This window comes from Myotis yumanensis, unplaced genomic scaffold (assembly GCF_028538775.1).
Source record: "Myotis yumanensis isolate MYYU_CA2020_CCGP unplaced genomic scaffold, mMyoYum1.0.hap1 SCAF_7, whole genome shotgun sequence".
In the NCBI taxonomy this organism is placed as follows: domain Eukaryota; kingdom Metazoa; phylum Chordata; class Mammalia; order Chiroptera; family Vespertilionidae; genus Myotis; species Myotis yumanensis.
In genome coordinates this window covers 44,432,753-44,444,886 of record NW_027223758.1, presented here as the reverse complement: position 1 = coordinate 44,444,886, position 12,134 = coordinate 44,432,753, and the positions used below count along the sequence as shown (strand labels likewise).

Below are 12,134 nucleotides of genomic sequence, written 5' to 3'. Positions count from 1 at the left end.
CGATCAGCTGCCTCTTGCACATCCCCCACCGGGGATGTGCCCGCAACCCAGGTACATGCCCCTGACCGGAATCGAACCCGGGACCTCTCAGTCCGCAGGCCGACGCTCTATCCACTGGGCCAAACCGGTTTCGGCGTGCTTCAATGTTTTTAAACAACTTTGTTGAGGTATAATTTATGTATCATAAAACCCACTTGTTTTAAATGTGCAGCTATCACTATAATTCAGTTTCAAGATTCAATTTTAATCTGTAAACCTCAACTATGTTAAACGGAAAACTCACTGTCATTATTGGGCTGGATTAAGATCTTTAGAAAACACAGAGCAGGATTTGTTTCTCTGTCCTGATTCTTCACCCTCCCTTCTTCCTTCTCTCCTTTTCTTGGTTCTCTCCCTCCCACTTAGTGTGTTAGGTACAATTGAGAGGATAATTCCTGCCCCAATCAGGAGGACAGTCAGGAAAAGTGATGACAGAGATGAACACATTTTTTTTTTTTTGTGGAAGGGTCATCATGGATTGAAGGGTTGTCCTGAGTATTATGGGTCACCTTTATCTCAGCCTCACCCAGATCCTGGAAGATTTAAGTACTCAGCTCAATAAACATTTATCGCGTACTTGTGCTCCACGCTGCAATACAGAGGTAAGAACTCAGCCCTGTCCTGATTTAAGCAGCTTTAATTCAACCTCAGGAGGCTAAGCATCAATCAATGCTATTGGTCTGACTGACCTTGTGACCCATTTCCAGCATCTCAACCTTTGCCATTGGGGAAATACAGGCATACTCCCATTTTATTGCATTTGGTTTTATTGTGCTTCACAGATGTTGTTTTTTTTTTTTTTTTTTTTTTTTTTACAAATTGAAGGCAAGACCCTCCACCAAACAGAGATGACCACTCACTTCATTGTGGTGGTCTGGAACCGAACCCACAATACCTCCGAGGTCTGCCAGGAAGTCTTCCCTATTGACTGACAGGGCTTATTCCCCACTACCTTCAGCTCTCTGTTCCGAAGGCACCTCCTTGACCATGGAGCTAAAATTTCAATCTGCGTCCAGCTGGTGTGACTCAGTGGTTGAGCATCAACCTGTGAACCAGGAGGTCACAGTCTGATTCCCAGTCAGGGCATATGTCTGGACTGGACTATGTGAACTTTAAGGGTCAGCCAGAAAGTATTTGTGGTGACACGGAACCAGGCAGTTTCTGTTAATGTTAACGTGATCTCCAGTGTGGGCGTGCAGGAGGTAGCCGATCAATGATTCTCTCTCATTGATGTTTCTATCTCTCTCTCCCTCTCCCTTCCTATATATATAATAAAATTTCAACCCTCTTCCAATGGAAACATCATAACCCCCTTCTCTGCTTGATTGTTCTCCCCTCCCCCTTTTCACTCTCCAATACAATTTATTTTACTTATTTATTATGTTGTGTATATGTTGTGTATTCTTTGCTTCCTCCATTAGACTGTAAGTTCTGTGAGGGTAGGGATTTGAATCTGTTTTGTTCTGTGTCCTAACCCTGGTTCCTGATACATAGTCCAAACTCCAGGAATATTTGTTAAGTGAATTACTGAATGTCTTCTCCTTATCTTGTTCCTCAGTGTGGGGACCCCACCCTGACAATGTACTTTATCAAGACCTGGGACGATGCCTTGATCCTATCTCACCCAGGCATAGACAGTGCCTCAGTCTGGAATGGGATTCTGGAAGCTTTGAGCTTGCAGCTCTGAACACTGCCTGGCCCAGCCGCCTTGCTCTTGGAACTGTCTCACTTATGAATCTGTTTCCACGACATGTTGTTGCCTGTTCCTCCCCTGCCTCAAACTGTTGCTGCCTGGCCCAGCGCTGCCCCCCCCAACTAGTCTTAAGAACTGGCTTATCCCAGTCTGCCCCAGTTAATTAACCTTCTCTGTGTGACAGCTTACAAGACTGGACAGAAGGCAGAACACCCATGATGCTATGTGAATTAAAACACCAGCCAGTGGGAATGAATGACCAAGGAAGGATGGAAGCATTTACCCCACACCATGCTGAATGCTTGAATTCTCCCAGAGAATTGCTTTGAAAGCAGCTGAAAAAAAAGTTTAAACATTTTGAAATCATTACTGATCCCTGAAATTAGTTGCTTAAAAGTAGTCTTTAAAGTCACTCTTGTATAATCATAATATGTCTGGGCTACATTTTCCTAGTAAAATCTTGAGTGGTTATAACTCACAGTCCGATTCCAAGCTCCCAGCCAACATCAGTTTTCAATACTCTCATTAGTTTCTCATTGAAAAAAAAAAAATTTTTTTTTTTCGGCCCTAAAGTTGAGGCCAAAAATACTCTTGAAGGCTTCTACTCCAAGATACACTAAGGCTTTTAAAACACACATATAACTTTCACTCCTGCCAAGTATACAGTCGAAGCTAACTTTAGGGAGCAAAAGCACAGGGATGAGCCGGTGAAGCTGTAACTGAGATCCTGGAGAGGACGACAGATTTGGGCTTTATCTGGCTCTGGGTGACTGATTTCTCCATGTGCTTGGTGATACCATATTTGGAAGTACTACTAGAAGGTTTTATTTGTCAGACAAGACAAGGATGGGTGAGTTGAGTGCATTAGGACTTTTAGGAGCTCACATAGAGCTCCCTTTGGTTTACTGGGTTTCCTTTTCATCATCTTGGCAGAAGCACTTCCAGGAGCCATGGGGAGAGGTCAGGATGGCAGTTCTTTCGCGTGGACAGGGGAGGACATAAAGCCGGCTCTGTTGGATGACTACGGAACCTCTCAGCTGAACCTGGTGCTGCTGGAAGGCTTAACTCTCCCCATCATAGAATAGAGTTCTGGGTCTTCATTCCGCAAAGAAACCCTTTAAAAAGGCACCAGACAGTATGAACTCCCTCCTCCATTCTCCTATTTTGCAGTTAGCGCCAGAAGCAAGTGACCATTGCTTTAGATGTTTTTTGTTGTTGTTGTTGGGGTGGGGGGTGGGAGGGTGAACTAGACATTCTAAGCACGTCCCTAAGGTAGGAGTTCGGTTTTAAGGTGGAGATTAGGGTGGGCCCGATGCCCAGTGGTTAGCGCGGCCACAGATTCCTCAAACTTGCGCCTCCCCGCTCCTCTTAGCCCATCCAAGGGAGCCAGGTGGTGGGGATGCATCCAGGCCTTCTGTCCACGAAAGCAGGACCCGCCAGGGCTGGACTATGTGAACTTTAAGGGTCAGCCAGGTGACACGGAACCAGGCAGTTTCGGTTAACGTGAGGATCGCAACTCCTCCCTCGCTCGTCCCTTGGTCCGGAGCTGCAGACGGCTTCCCGCCGGCCTGGCGGGCCACCAGCTCCCTCCCGCCCCGCCTCCTGCCGGCTGAGCTCGGCCTCCTTTCACACCTGCTTCCAACTTAGGTCCCACATTCACGCGTGGAAAAGACCACGTCGAGGTCCCCGCTGAGGTTGGGCCCATGGGGGCAAGGCCGAGGGAGGGCACGAGGGGGAGTGGGCAGCTCCTCACCCCGGAGGTGGTTTGCGATTCCAGACAGACAGACGGACGGACGTCCCGGACGAGGAGGGGGGAGGGGTTGGAGGAGGTGGAGCCGCCGGGGAGGGCGGTACCGCGGGGAGCCGAGCCCGGCCTCCCGCCCCCACCCGCTCGGTGCGTTTGCTGGGCGGTGACACGAAAGCTCCCGCTCGCAGCCCAGCGCCAGGCGGCGGAGTCCGGCCGCGAGCGCGGAGGGCGGCCGGGCAGGTGGGGCGCTTCCCCGCGGGCGGGGCGGGAGCTGGGGCTGCAGACGCCGACGCCGCGCTCCCTGCGCTCGCCGGGCTCCCGCGCCGCGCGTCTGGCCGAGCGGGTGGCGGGCGCGCCGGGACCACCCGGCAATGCTGCCTCCGCCGCCGCCTCTGTAGGGAGCGCCCGAGCCCGCCGCCGGGGGAGGTCGGTGAGTTTCGGTTTGTTCCTCTGCTCTGCCTCTCCTGGGTCGGGGGCGGCGAGCGGGGCGCGCGGGGATGTCAGCGTCCCCAAGGCTGCTTCGCCCGGAGCGGGAAGCGGGAAAGGGGAGCCGCCGCCTGGTGCATGGAGGGGTACCTTTTGGCCTGTGGATGGAGGTGGCGGGGCCGCAGGGGTTTCGGGGCGGGGAGCGAGGGGCACGGTGGGGAGGCCCCGGGACGCGGGAGGTGGTCCCCGGAGTTGCGTTTGTTGGGAGCGCTGGCGGAGTTGGGCTGTGGACTGGGGTTGGGGAGGGGTTGGGGAGGGGAATGGCGCTGTCGGCGGCTCCGCCGAGTCCTCGGATGCCCCCTGGAGCTCCGGTCCGAAGGAGCCGTCTCCCGCCCGCGCCGCGCGCGTCCCAGCTGCGCCCCCACCCCGCACACATTCGAGTAGGTCCCCTCGCGAGCCCCTTGGTGAGCGGCTTCCCCACCCGCAGAAGTTGCCTGCGGCCCCATGGCCCCTCCCGGGAGGAGGGGGCGCAGTGGCGGGCCAGATGTGGGGGGGTCTTTTGTGCCGACCCACGCGCCTGGGGCTCTTGCTCCTGGAAGGGCAGCGACAGGACAAAGCAGGCTGGACTCGTGGGACTCCGCCTGAGAAGCGGCGCCCCCCGATCCCGCCTAGGGGGGGTGGGGTGGCTGGGGGGAGCGTGGCAGGGTTTTGGGAAGAGTAGAGAAATCGGCCACAGTGAGGGACTTGATGAGGTGGCAGACGGCGTGAAGGAAAGGAGGATGCTCGCTAATGCAGCGCTGGCGTGTCTGTCTGGGCGGGTGATTGGGCGCCCCGCATTCCCATGTAACCGGCTTTACCTAGTAGATTTTGCTAGTGTGTATTTGCCCCAAGATGTTATCCTCCGCTTTCTCGTATTTCGTTCTTGAGGGATTACAGTTGCTAGCAGAAGCTCTACCACCAGAGGAGAACTTGGGGGCGGGGGAGACTGCAGATGAATGGGGGGTGGGGGGTGGGAGAAGGAGGGAGGTGGTTATTTATCCTGTAGAGACAATTAGGAGCGTTCCGCCCCCTCGCCGCCCGTCAGCCCTCCACACCTCCACCGCCGTCCCCCACCGCCTCAGTGCACCCCTCCGCCGCTGGCCTGGGGGAAGCTTGGATTTCTTTCTCTGCTGCGCGTATCTAACCCCTACTGCATGTATTTCACCGCAGGCTGAACAAAGCTCAGACTCAATTGTGCTTCCTGCTTGTCAGCCTCTTGCCTCCCAAACGCGTACCATTTCCACTTGATGTCATCAGACAGAAGGGGGTGAAAGAGACTCGGTGACAGATTCAGGTAACCACCCCTCTCCCCCCAATAATCTGGGTAGCCGCCTGGGTGTCCCCGGGTCATTTGGGCCAACAGTGCTTTGCACGGGGCCGTTGGGGTGGTTTCTGCATCACACCATTCCATTCCTACCCGTGAGGAGGATGAGTGGGGGCTGCTGGAAAGAAATCGCCAATGACTTCAAACCTTCCTTTTGAAGAAGTCATTGAGGGCAGGCAGGGTGCGTTTGGGGTTGTGTAAATTACACCTGGTTTCTTTGGATGAGAATTTTGATATAATCAATACACAGTTGTATCTAAATGTGGGGTTTGGATATATGCTGGCTTTCTTATCTGTAGTAATATATTTTGGCTTCAGTGGGGCATAGTGTTTGTTGAGAAGGTATCATCCTAAGGCTGATTACAGATTGGACTGGTGCTCAGTTAGAGCACCAGTCACATGTAGTGACTTTCTTATGAAATGATGTTTCTCCTCCATCCCTTCCTTGTAACAGTGTTTGCAACATCACCCTGCCAGCTGCAAGTTACTGGGAGGTGGAAGGGAAGGCTGTTGGGGGAGCAGAAAGAACAGAAAACAGAGCTTCAGTTAAGTTTCCATTTATAAAGCTGTGAACCATTAGGCTCTCAGTCTGCATTTTATCTTTAGGTTGTTTGTTCTTTTCCAAAAACTCTGGCCTGCTCTTTTCTTTCCAAGGATAGTCCTGTTTTGACGGCAACCTAACCAGATCTGGGGTTATCTTGAAAAAGCTCAATGAAAACGTAACCTTCAGACACAGGACACCTTGGCATTGGCATTTTCTCCTAGAGGGCAGAGTCCCGGCAACCTGCACAAGTAGCAGGGGATAAGAATGGTTATGGACATGGACTCGTGGTTTGTCTTGTAGGAAGGAGGGGTTGCTGAGGACCAAAGGCTACTGGTTACTGGTGTTCTTGCTCTGCAGCAGTGGCAGCAGCACAGTATCTGTGGCAGATTCTCTCTTCACCATTCCCCCCCGCCCCGCCCCCAAACCCTTAAAAAAATAAAATAACTTGAAAGATTTGTCCTTCACCTCCAGGGTAGTTTTGTCTTGAAAGGTGACTTTAAAAAATATAGTGATACTGGCATTTATCCTTCTACTGTAAGCATGCAGGAATCACTGGGAGAAGTAGGTGAGTTACCCAGTCCCAGCGGAAACAAAGGCCAAGGCGTCAGAGAGATCAGATTTGTAATGCTGTTAGGATAGAGGTATTTTGACAGTCTTTATGTCAGCAATAATGCAGGGTGTGTGCTGTGTTCCTGCAAGAAGAAAAACCACGTGATGGTGGTAATAGGGAATGTAACAATGCAATAGAAACAAAGGGTGTGGTGCGTTTTTTTTTTTTAAATAGAAAGAATAAACACCTCACACACACAATTCCGTATGAGAAAACAGCTACCTGCACATGTAAATGCACATCCAGGAACAAAGATGAACATTGTACAGTGTTAGGTTTCACTGTGGCTTTAAATTGTGTGCAGTAATAAATCATAATAAAGTGTCATATTGCTGTTCAATTTTTATTTTATTTTTACTTTTTTAGGTGGAGGCTGCCCCGCCCCCAGATGTCTGCAGTAGTGTGTTTAGCTTTAGGTAGGGGCAGCCCTAGAGGTTATTAGACCAACCTTTGCCTCCAGAGCTCTTTCTTCAGCATTCATTTAATTCACTCAGCAGATGTTTATCAAGCACCTAATAGATAAAGGGCCTTGTGATAAGGGCCAAGGAGTGGGGGTGTGGTGTGGTGACATAAAAATGAGCCACCTTCAGGGAGCTAACAGGGTAATAGAGAAGTGATGACCTGATTCTTTTTTTTTTTTTTTTTTTTTTTTTAATAATTTTTATTTCTTAAAGTATTACAAAGAGTATTACATATGTCTCCTTTTTCCCCCCCATGACATTCCCCCAGCCCCTACCCCCCGCCCCCCCCCGCCCCGTGTTTTGTGTCCATTGGTTAATCTTATATGCATGCATATAAGTCCTTCAGTTGGTCTCTTAATCCCCCCCCCAACCCTCCCCAGGCTCCCCATTGTAGTTTAACATTCTGTTCAATGTTGCTCTGCTTCTGTATCTACACCTGTTCATCAGTCCATACTGGTCCCCTTTATTTGTCCCAACCTCACTGGAGTAGTCTCAACCTCACCAGGGCCGTTTCAACTTCACCGGGGTCGTCCCTACCTCACGGGGGCCGTTTCAACCTCACCGGGGTCGTCCCTACCACACCAGGGCCGTTTCGACCTGACTGGGGTCGTCCCTACCTCACGGGGGCTGTTTCAACCTCACCGGGGTCGTCCCTACCACACCGGGGCCGTTTCGACCTGACTGGGGTCGTCCCTACCTCACGGGGGCCGTTTCAACCTGACCGGGGTTGTCCCTACCACGCCGGGGCCGTTTCGACCTGACTGGGGTCGTCCCTACCTCACGGGGGCCGTTTCAACCTGACCGGGGCTGTCCCTACCACGCCGGGGCCGTTTCGACCTGACTGGGGTCGTCCCTACCTCACGGGGGCTGTTTCAACCTCACCGGGATGACCTGATTCTTGTTAAGTTCAATGGTAGCTAGTGAGAAAGAGTAAGAGGAGGGGGACTGCTGAGGAGGGGGCATATGACCATTCAGCCTTTACTTGAATGCCTCTTTCATTGGGGCGCTCACTACTTTGTAAGTGACTGGGCCTGTTATTAGAAGGTGACCTTTTCTTCATAGCCTTTAAACTCTTCAGCTGAATCTCACAAATGGTTAGATTTCACTGCTGTTGAAAAGTCATTCTGTTTTCATTCCTTACTCTTTCAGGGTTTGAATGTGTCCATCCTGTCGGCACCCTCCGCATTTCAAGGTTTTATTCAGTCCCTGCTGCACTTGAATTTTGAAACAAGGTCTGCTTTTCTGAATAATCTGATTTAGAAAACAGAAAGGGGGTGGGGCTTTGCAGGTTCCTCTCTCTTTAAAATGGTAATGTATCAGCAAGATAGGTTAGGTTATTCTGCAGTAACAAATAACCTCCAAATCTCAGTGGCTGAGTACTGAGTCTGGTTTCTTTCCTATGGTGTGTGTCCAGTGTGGTCAGCAGGTAGGTCCTGCTCATTGTAGTCACTCAGGGACCCAAATCGATGGAGGTGTGATCTCGGGTGTGCTTGCAAGATCCCCGCAGCACTGGAAAGGAAGCTAGAGGATCTTGTTTTCATGACATGATCTGACCCAGAAGTGACTTACATTGCCTCTGCCAGGACTAGTGCTGTGACCCCATTTAGCCACAATTCAATATTTCTTGTACTGAAAAGGGAGAACGGGATGTAGGGAGCAGCACTAATAGCTTCCACAAGTGATGTGGCCTAGACAAGTTTATGAAGTGTATGCCTACTGGGCCCAGCTTAGTGCTTTGTAGATACTGGGCATTACACAAGAATCAAATGAATGAATGAATGAGTGATATGTATCTTAATCTAGTTCTGCCCCAATCTAATATGACTGTACACTGGTCATCAAGTGAAAAAATTGTAATTTTCTTTCTTTCTGCATAGTTATTTATTCTGAATTGCGAGGCCAGGAGATATTTCCAAGGCTGGTTGATTCTAGGAGGTTCGGTGCTTAGCATTATGTAACCAAGAGGTGTTACCTACCGACTTTCCCTCCCTTACCATCTGCCACTTGTCTAAGACTTCCTGAGTTTGTTTGGAATAGCTCAGGGTAGAAAAAGTGGCAAAGGGCCGAGCATCAACCACGGGGTGGCCTCATCCAGCAAAGACTAGGGCAACAGATGGGACCTAGAACAGGCAAGGGTGAATGTAGGGTAGCCTTGTCATACTCTTGTCACTTTGATGTTTAGAAAGAGCAATTTGGATGAGAGCTTTTTTGGTCACAGGACCAATAGGACACTCAAGAGTTCTGGTGCATGCGTATTTCCATCAGCAACCAGGGTGACTATGATGGTAAGTTTTAAGACCTTCCTTGCTGCACTCCCTACAAACAGTTGGGTGAAACAGGCATTGCAAAGAGCTCTGGATCAAGCAGTTGGTGGCTTTAGAGAGATTTGGCTTTAGGAAGTGCGGGTCACTCAAATATCTTGGTTCATGTTGTGATAAATACATGCATGGATTAGAATTTTTAGGATTTGATGAGTACTTTTAGCAAAAGCATGGAATTGAACAGAATAGTATTGCTTCTGACTCAATCAACTCGTTGAAGTCATCTCGTAAAGACAGTTCTCCACAGATGGGTGACAGAGTGAGCTGACCGTTAGCCCTCAAGTTACAGTGACTAGAGGACATGAGTCTGAGTAACTAAAGGTTGCACCCAAAAAGCTTCTGAAGTGGGGGATGAGCAACCAAGAAACCAGTAGGGGAACCAGATATAGCCTTGACCTCCAAGAACAAGTGTAGGGTTGGGCTGAGAGCGAGGACAGACTGAGAGGGAAAATTAAGCCCTGAGGGACTAATCTTGGAATATATTTGGGAAGCTCCAAAACACATTTCTGTATTTTGTTTGGCCTCTGACTTCCCACCACTTTAATTTCCTAACGAAACCGGCCAGGTAGACACTTGTGGAGTGAATATGGTTCCTGGCGCTTCCCCGGGGCAAGGTCACAGAGCCTGAAGGGAGGAAGGCGTCGGTTTTCCTGCTCCTTCCCTCATGGCTTCTGGAGCTGCACTGGGTATTTATTCCAGGGGTCGGCCTCAATGATAGAAGTCACAATTTGGATAAAATAAGCACTTGTTTTAAAGGATTTTCTACTTCTGCTTGACTTGGTCATTGTCAGATTTAAAGGGGAAGGCCTCAAGTTGTGTATATGCAACTTGCATTTCCTTTGAGTGCTTCTCAGCCTGGGATTTCCTGGCCTGACCCTGTATGGCTGCTTGAGGCTGAGAGGACATTCCTTGTGGATCTGGGGGGCAGGGTTGGGGGTGGTGGAGGGGGCATGGGAGGAGGCTGCTTGTGCTGTGCTGGGAGTGGAGGGGATGAGTGGGAAAAGACTCCTTATTCACCAATTGATTTGTTAATTCCTGCAAAGATTAAACTCATTGCAAGTGATAAAAGTTATTCCTGCATAGATTAAACTCATTCCTGCATGATAAAAGTTATTCTAACATCACAGGGACTTCCTGGGATGTCAGACCTTCATGCAAAAAAGGGACCAAAATGACTAGGCCAGATGTGGGGCAAATGCAGATGTGCCACCTTGGGACAAAGTCAGGCGAAGTCGTCAGAATAAAGTGGAATCATGCCCTATTCTGTGCTCTTTTCTCTTTCTGCTCTTCACTACTTTCTGCTCCTCCCATCTTACTCCTACCTACCAGGAAATGTGACTTTTCTGGCTTAGTTCCCATTTATAAATTCAAATAATCACACTGGATACACCCTTCACTGTACTTCTGTACAAATTGAGATTTTGGTAAAAGCTTTGACAGACAGACACTGTGGAAATAGGGAGCATTGTTATTATATTGATATTCTGTTTATGAATGGGTTAACTGTCCCTCCCTAGTGACAGTTCCCATCTTTCCCTTAATTTCCACCCCCACTGCCCCATCCTGACTCAGAATCTTGTTTCTCTCTGGGCTATTACAGTGGGTACCCTCACCTCCTGGCTTCCCACTACCAATTCATGTTACAAAATACCGTTACAATGGTATGCTGTTTTAATTGTTTGTTCCCTTGTGTAATAACCTTCAGTGGCTTATGGTTTTTGTTGTTGTTTGTTGGTTGTGGGAGGGGGGAGAATCTCATATTCTTTTCTTAAAAGCTATTTCAACCTTGACTTGCTCTGCCTGATTTTAAACCACCCCATTAGCTAGGATGGTTAACCCACTGTTTCTCAAAAACATATCGCATAGCCTCTTTCTTAATTTTGGAACATTCTGTGGCCTACAGTGTCCTCTCCCTATACCCCATCTTTAAAGGTGGATTCCGCTCTTAACTTGTGTGAAAAAGTTGACTCTATCACTTCAGAACTTACCAGTCCTTCACTCCAAAGTTCTTTGGCAAAGTTGCCTCCATCTTTCATTTCATTCAACATTCACTCATTCATTTTACAGAGGGCACTTATATATTGTCTTGTATCATCACCTAAGATCGATGTGTCTTTTTGTTTCTGTTTAATTGCAAAGAACAGAAACCCACTCAAGCTAAAGGGAGGGGTATTGAATGTCTCAGGATGTCTTTTCTCATCAAGCCTCACATCACCAGAGCAAGGACTCTTCCAGTCATTGCTGAGTGGGGGGAGAGGTGAGGGTTACACATCCCTCTTTGAGCTGGTAGATGTAGAGACCAGGACCATCAGGATCTCAGTTCCTTTGCAAAATCCTTAAAGATAAAGACTTGATGAGGTTTGACCCTATTTGTACCCGCCCTCCCCCCATGTTTGTACAAAGTAAGGGCTCAGTAAATAATCATTCACAATACAGAAATGATTTTGACCTACTGTGATAAAGGAATTATAGATACTTTTGGTCTGTAGATTTAAAGGAACTTTTAAGAGAGGCTTATTTTTAAGAGCTTTGCCTACTTGCATTAATAATGATTAAAAATTGAATCACATTAGAGCTGCCAGGCTACAGCCTGCATACCAACGGTTGGGAGGAGAATGGTCTCTATGAGGCTCATCGTTCTAACAAAATGAATTGTTATTGACAGTCAGTTTTTCAACTTCAATTAGCTGGCTTCTTCTAAAGCAACAACAAAACGAAAACACTCTCTTGGTGACATAAAGCAAGCAGTATTAGAACTTTGCACCCCACAATCTCAAGGAGCAGACTGTGCTGTTAGGGTTTGACACCAGTGGGTAACAGTTGCCTACAACTGGCTAACATATCTTCCTAATTAACTTGTGACCATAAGTGCCTCTGTGACAGACACCTGGTTTACCTCACTTCTTTGGAATATCACCCACCTGATAGAA

At 48.8% G+C, this 12,134-nt stretch overlaps 1 protein-coding gene across 8 annotated transcripts in view; it reads left to right on the top strand.

Annotated features, from left to right (window-relative positions):
* The first annotated feature begins 3,721 nt into the window (after window positions 1-3,721).
* Window positions 3,722-12,134, top strand: part of RNF152 (ring finger protein 152) — a 74,627-nt gene continuing 66,214 nt past the window's right edge. For 4 of the 8 annotated variants that reach the window (XR_011472164.1, XR_011472165.1, XR_011472163.1 and 1 more), the window contains exons 1-2: window positions 3,722-3,909; window positions 5,115-5,238. The gene's annotated coding sequence lies outside the window, so the exon portion shown is untranslated. Of the gene's footprint in view, window positions 3,910-5,114; window positions 5,239-5,722; window positions 6,114-12,134 lie in introns of those variants that run through there. The other 4 variants (XR_011472166.1, XM_070420394.1, XM_070420397.1 and 1 more) reach the window with 4 other exon arrangements.